Genomic DNA, 7,669 nt, shown 5'->3' on the forward strand with positions numbered 1-7,669 from the left:
GCAGTGACGTTTGTAGGGTTACTGAAGTTGGGCTAGCTGGTACATAATGATGTGCTACGTGACCGCTAGCGACACAGCTATGTTAGCATAATATAAACAAGCTAACTTTTTTCCACTCAATAAAAGTTAACGTGAGTGTTCTCTGTGGTCAGGAACAAATGTAATCGCATTGTAAAAGGACCAAACTTCAGCCAGGAGAACAACTGAGATAATCCATCCACAATACGAGGTTAGTCATTCATATACTGCTGCATGGGCTGGGCTGTAGTTACATCCTAAGGTTTTAAAAACTGAGCTTAAATAAATGATTAGCGGTAATAAAAGCCGAGGGAGGTCAACAGTGATCACTGACTGTTTTAGGAGCTTTTTGAGATCAAATAGAAGAAAATACATAACATTGAAAATGTTAACACAAAAGCCATATTAAACGCAGACTACTTTAGGCCCGGAAGTAGGATTCGTCGCGTCATCACTGAACAACCGGACAGGAAAAACCATAAAGCCTTTGAATGAAAACAAACGCTGTTGTCACAGTGATGTACACTGTCTTGTTGGTATATGTGTATCAAACTAATAAACTTAAACCTACACCATCCTCCCTATTCTGGTATTCTAAACAGTACTTAGCTGAAACCCAAAGACTGCTTGGTTGAGTTAACCTCCTGAACTATCTACAACATATGGTGGAAACCTGAAATTAAGACAGAGAAGACTAGAGGTGAGACATGATCATTACTGAATATTAAAAATAATAAATGACAGATTTAGTGACATTTTCATAAACTATTTACCACATCAATAAACAGCATGGCAGGACAAAATATTTTTTCTAACATGGGAACCTTTAAAAAGTGAAAGGAGACAGAAAAACAGGTGAGAAAGAATAAAACTTAATTGACTTTTTGATGGCATTTTACACAAAGTACTGGTACAGTATCTAGAAAATGTGGGAAAATACTGGCATCGTGTACAGTATTTTCTCCTGAAGGAATTATGTTGGGACCCTGAAAAAAATTACTATGTACAATAATGGATTTCTATACATTTGACATCAGATGAAAACTTTGTAAGATTTGGATAATTATTTGTTAAAAGCTAGAAATTTGGTGTTATTTGTCTCTCAGAAACAGTTCATAACTTTCCTTCAACTCATTCATGTCACCTAAAGGGTAAACCTGTTTCTCCATCACCTGTTCAGCTCTGATGATTCAGTAAGGACATCTCCTGGTTTCATCTTCATGTTTCCCTCTCACCAGAAAACCAAACCGATATCATGACCAGCAGCTTTACAGCTGTGGCTCCAGCAAACATCAGCTGATCCTAGAAAGTAATATTAAATAAATTCTAACAACAGCGCTTCTGCTGTTTAATGCGACCTCCGCTAGTTTCCTCTTTCTGGCGCAAAGTGGGAGATAAACAAACAAGAGAGACGGGACTTGCGGCAGAAACGCCGATCAGCTGATCATTGATCAGTTTCGTGATTGAAGTAGCAGCATGATAGGGTGGGAGGAGAATGAGAGAAGAAGAGGCAGCTGACAGCATAAAGACGCAGAATAACTCCAGCTTTTTGTCTTTTTTTTTTTTTTTTGTAGCTGAAGTACGGGACAAATCGCGTTTATTTTCAGCTTAATACGAAACGCATAATAGTAACTCTGAACAGGGGCAATTCTAGGATCAGAGCTTTGGGGGTGCTGAGCACCCAGAGAGCTGCCCTGCCAGGCAAGGTAAACTTTACTCGTCATAATGAGACTTCTTCCCCGTCTCTGTCAGTCCCTGCATCCTTAAATGTCTCCAGTTGTCCCGAGTTCCCTCTGACTGTCTCCTTGGTGCATTTAAACCCCTGTTCCTCCCTGTCCTCATCGTCTGTTGTCTTCATCTCCATTATCACTCATCATAATTGTACCCTCTCTGTGCAAGTCTGCAAATTTCTTTATTAAATCATAAGATTCTTAAATTCATCAAGTCTCTCTGTCCCTGGGTCCTCGTCACAAAACATGACATCACTGTTTTGTACATTTTAACACAATTGAATCCCCACATTTGTGAAAGAAAAGCAAAACACTTTTTTGAAAAGTCTGTAACAAAACCATCAAATCTGATAAAGGTTATTTAAATGCTGCCAAAGAAGAATGGATTTGAATTTTAAAAAATACACATCCTAACATTAATTACTGTGGGAAAATAATGAATGATGCTCACAGTGAGTAAAAAGTAAACTTCAGTGCATTTTTTGGACAGAGATTCACTTTTAATGTGTATGTATAATATAATACAGATACATAAAAATACACTCCAAAAATAGAAGAGTCCTTGAAATGTACAAAATATTATTACAAAATTAGAAAAATTGAGACACCTTGGCCTCTGGTACAATGTATACAATGTATGAAAAGATCTTTACTGCAGATACTACTATGGCTCTGCAGATTTGTTCTTTTATCCTATGTCGCCTCACCTTGAGGTTGGTAAATCTGTCTATCACATTTTGGTGTTCTGTCTGCTCAAGCATTTCTCAACTGACATCACTGCAGGTGCTGGAGTTTGCTTTGACCCATGGTCCTTCTCAGCCAGGTATGGAGCTGACTCAAGACACTAAAAGACCTTTCACAGCTACAGCTGCTAGCTGGGTTTGTTAGGGCAACCTGAATAACAGTTTTCAGTGTGGGGACGATCTGATTATCCAGAAGATTGTACAATGTAAACATATCTGGGATGGCACCAGCCTCATTCTTGAGCTTCAAAAAGTTTTTGGCAACCGTGACTTCCTCTGACTAAAGCTCAATATGGTAATGCAGTGCCAGGGCTGACAACCCAGTTTGTTTTGCAGATTCTGTACAGCAGCTTTAATATAGGGAGAACACAACTTCCAGATTGTACGAGTAAAATTAGTTTAACAGTTTCTGTTTTGCCTGTTAGTACTCCCTGTCTGTTTTCTTACCTGGTTCTTCCTGATCATGTACTTTCTCCTCATATTCCCCTCTTTCCTCTCTCCCTCTTTGTACTGACATTCATACATAAATAGATTGTATTCAATTAGATTAAAAAAAAATACTATTAAGAGCACTAATAAAAAAGTCCTATCTCAGTGTACTTTCAACCAAAGGGCAAATAACCAAACCACATGTACATCTAATAAAGGATATAAATATTGAAACACTGATCCAAAATTATCCTTTATTGATGGATCATTTGATCTTACACTTTTACCTGAATGTTGCTCCTTTTTTTGAAAAAAATTCCTTATATCCATTATGAACCTGGCTGTCTCTCTGTACACAAACACACACACACACACACACACACACACACACACACACAACAGGAGTTATAAGGTTAATGGGCATCCAGTCAGCTAGTTAGTACCTTGGGTTCAATATCGGCACATATGACAAAATAACCAGTTTCTCTCATTACATTTCAAACAGGACAGTGGTAACAACAGCAGGCTATGGATAATGTTAAGTTATATATTTTAAATAGGCTGTATACATTTCAATGGGAGCAACAGGACGGTCAAAAATCGCTGATTTTACTACAGAGCAGGACGGATTGAAGGGTAGCAAACACACTCGAGAAACGCGTTTTCGACACAGCAGGTTACCTGGGTGTAATGTTTTTCAGCTAAAAACAAACATGGCCTGACTCCTACCTAACTATATAAAGAGTAACTGAAGGTTAAACGCAGCTAATATGTCCTGTTTTAAACCAGGCACTTACACCTCCGCTCTGCTGCGTCTCAGCTACTATCGCTCTGGCAGCAACAGCACTAGAGTCAGAGCAGCAGGGGAGAGGCGAGCTCGAACAAACCATTTTGGGAGGGGGGGTATCTATACTTTTGTTGTTAAAATGTTCCATCTCAAACAAGTACTGAACGCTTTTTATATTTTTAGTAGTGTGTCACACAAACAACAAATATTGTCAAAAAAAGTAAGAAATCTTTGGGGGTGCTTTGATTCATTTCAGCACCCCCAAAAATGGGCTAAAATCGCCCCTGACTCTGAATACCAGAGGATTCCGTTTTTTACAGGACGGTAGGCAACTCTACTCAGTGTTGCCAACTTAGCGACTTTGTCGCTATATTTAGCGAGTTTTCAGACCCCTAAAAAAAGACGTGAAAGCTCTATCGCTTTTACTCTCAACAAGCAGCGGGTGCTGTAACGCAGTCAGTTCTTCTTTTACTCTTTTACTCTTATGCTGTTTTGTGGATCACAAGGTTTAAAACTACTTATAAACACACACACAAAGTAACTCCACCAGAGTGCCTATTTCGGGTCACTTTTGCCGGTCCAAGCCCGGGTAAAGGAGCAGGGTTGGAATTGTGACATTAAAAAAAACAATAATTGCTAAAAGAAATTTAATTTGTAGATCTAAATAAACTCTAAATGCATTTAGGACGTTTTTACTCACTTTATGTCTCTTCCACGATGTTATTTCTCTCTCCAACAACATAGGTTACAATTAGATTAGCATGACCAATTATGCAAATTAGGCAATGACGTCATTTAGCGACTGGTAGCGACTTTTAGGACAACCAATAGCGATTTTCCTTACTGAGGAGTTGGCAACACTGACTCTACTAAGCTTATGAATAAGTGAATAAGTTCACCAGTCACATCATAGCACCCACCCAGCTGTATAGGGTGGGTGGGTGTATAACTCGTACTAGCACGCAGTACGAGTTATTGTAACTGACTGTAAAAAGTTAGTGTGGCGAGACGAGGATGGGGTATAAAGTAAATACTCTTTGCAGTTTTAAAAAGACAACGCCACCCTGGGAATTTCACCCAGAGAATACTGAAAGTAACACTAAATCACCAGAAAGGCACTTAGGTTCGCTATACTCAGTCCAGAGACGAGGTTCAATGATCAACAAATTCACAATTTATTAATAATTAATTAAAACACCATATAAAAGCACAATCATAAATATTCAAGTACAAATATGCTTAAAAAGGTATTCAGAGCTGAGGCTTACCAGTGGAGGGGCAGGGATGCCACACACAAACTAAAGAAAGAAAACACACCCAAAACACAAGTGCAACACACTATCACACACACACACTCACACTAATAAACTAAACAAGGCAGGTGTGTACACTCAAGGGATCCCACCACCAAGGCACCCTAGTCTCCTCCACGTCGGCACTCCGCATCTGAATAAAAAGAAACAAAGAAAATTTTAATATATTACAACAAACTAATGTGTAGCACCGGGGGATAACCCAACTGCAGGACCACACTGGTGATCTACAGCTAGAAAAAGGGCCTCCCACCAGTGGTGTAACAAAATTCCAAACTACAAATCAAAAGCAATAAAACAACATACAATCTGGATAAAACTCTAAAATCTGGAGCAAACGGAATCACCGTACTGCTCCAACTTGCCGTCCACACGACGATAAGTTAACAGTCAATTAATATGCACGCCAGCTGACTCCGATAACCGGCATGCATATGGCCGTTGTCCACGCCGACGTCCACTGTAAAAGCTGACAGCAGCAGGGAAGAATTCTCACAACGGGAACAGACGGTAAAAGCACAGCAAGGCAAAACAGCAGCACTTCAGTTCGCGTAGCTTGGCGCAAAACTAAGGCCCACACTTCCAAATAAGCCGGGTCATAGAATGTAAGCAGAATAGCTCAGAGGAGGCTTCTATAGCTACGACCAGCCGCGATGGAGACTTTAGAGGAGTAACCCACAAACGATCTCTACCACACCGAGGAAGTCAGGTGACCAAAAAGGAGATCACAGGCAAGCAATGCAGAGACACTCAAATGGCCACTATTTATACCAGCGCCCCCTAATGGGCCAGGCTGAAAGTGGGTTGGACCGAGGGATAACATTCATCCTGCCACATTCTACCCCTCCTTCTTGCATCGTCGCCCCGACGATGAATTACAAAGACACCCAGATTAGTCCCAAGGCCTAAAAAATGCAGAGACAGCATGTACCCTAGGCTCAGAAATAGAGTTAGCAGCCCCTTGTGCCACCTCCCCTGTTGGTCTTGGGAGATGATGGATGTTTGAATGCTGGCCAGCTGTGGACCGGGTTGTTTTTCGCACCACCACATTTCTTGTATCAGAACTCGTAGAGGGAGCAGGAAGAGAGCTAGATGGAACTGGTGCTACACTCGGAGTAACTGTACAAGTGGCTGGGACATCGGAAGTTCGGTCTTCTGGCCGGAGCAACAACTCAGGGCTACTTGGAATCACTGCCACTGGGCTGTAAGATGGTGAAACATTTACTTGAGGAGCTCCTACGCTCAGGAATAACAGGTCACTGTCACTTGATGAGTCATGTCCTGGTTCTGGGGAGGATATTTCTGGGCCACGTGGGCTACTGCTTGGAGCAGGCCCTTCTGATAGTGTGGCTGCCGTTATCACAGCCTTCAACAAGGTACGATGAACATGCTTCACACTGCTAGGATCATCTGCAGGTGCAATGGTATATACTGCCCCACCTCCTTTAGGTGCCTTCAGGATTCTATATACCACGGGTTTCCATCGATCTTGGATTTTACATCTCCCTCTTCCACTCAGATCGCGCAGGAACACCAACTGGCCATTGTTCAATGGTGCCTCTTTCACCTTTTTATCATGGTGCCTCTTTCTGCGGTCGGCAGCCAATTGCAATCGTTCCTTGGCTCCTTCATGTACAACCTGTAGCCGGGCTTGATGCTCCTGAATCCACTCGTGCACATCTCCACTGATGGGGTCCGGTACTCTGCCCAACAGAAAGTCCACTGGCAACCTGGGTTCTTGCCCAAACATCAATAAGAATGGGGTTTCCCCAGTAGCCTGATGGGGAGTGGTATTATAACAGTAGAGTAACTGGGGCAAACATACATTCCAGTCTCTTTTTCTGGATACTGGCAGGGTCCGCAACAAATTGTGCAAAGTCCTATTAAAACGTTCACACTGACCATTTCCAGCCGGATGATAAGGAGTAGTGTGGGACTTCTCGATACCATAAAACCTGCAGAGCTGCTGGATCAGGGAGCTTTCAAAGTTACGACCCTGATCGGAATGGATACGCGCTGGTACACCAAACTTCGAAAACCACTCAGTCACGAGAACCTGGGCCACTGTAGCAGCACATTGGTCACGAGTGGGGACAGCCAATGTATACTTGCTGAAAACATCAGTCATCACCAAAACGTTCTCCAGCCCATTCCGGGAAGGTTCGAGCAAGGTGTAATCAATGGCCAAGATTTCATTTGGTCGAGAAGCCAACAAATGTCCCATGAAACTTTGAGCTGCTGGTTGGGTGTCTTTTGCAACTTGGCAACGTTCGCATCTCTGACACCAACGAGCTACCTCAGCAGACATACCTGGCCAATAGCACCGTGAGCGGAGAAGCGCTAGGGTCCTTTCCACCCCTTGATGGCCATGGTCCTGATGAACATTAGTCAACACCTGCTCAATCAGTGCACTAGGCAGCAAAAGCTGAAGTATCACTTCGGCACCGTCAGGGCGATGAACCTGACGATACAGAACTCCTTCCCTTTCAATCAGACGATCCCATTGTCGTAGCAGCACTAGAGCAGGTGGAGCAAGCTGCTGCCGCTCCTCAAAGCTGGGTCGCTGCTTCCGCCTCCAGAACACCAAGATCTCTTTTATCACTGAGTCGACCTGTTGGAGGGTATGAAGATCAGGAGTAGTGAGATGGG

This window comes from Copadichromis virginalis, linkage group LG11, assembly GCF_057382275.1.
Source record: "Copadichromis virginalis isolate Kocher_CV1m ecotype Utaka linkage group LG11, C_Virginalis_male_GT1.1, whole genome shotgun sequence".
Taxonomy (NCBI): domain Eukaryota; kingdom Metazoa; phylum Chordata; class Actinopteri; order Cichliformes; family Cichlidae; genus Copadichromis; species Copadichromis virginalis.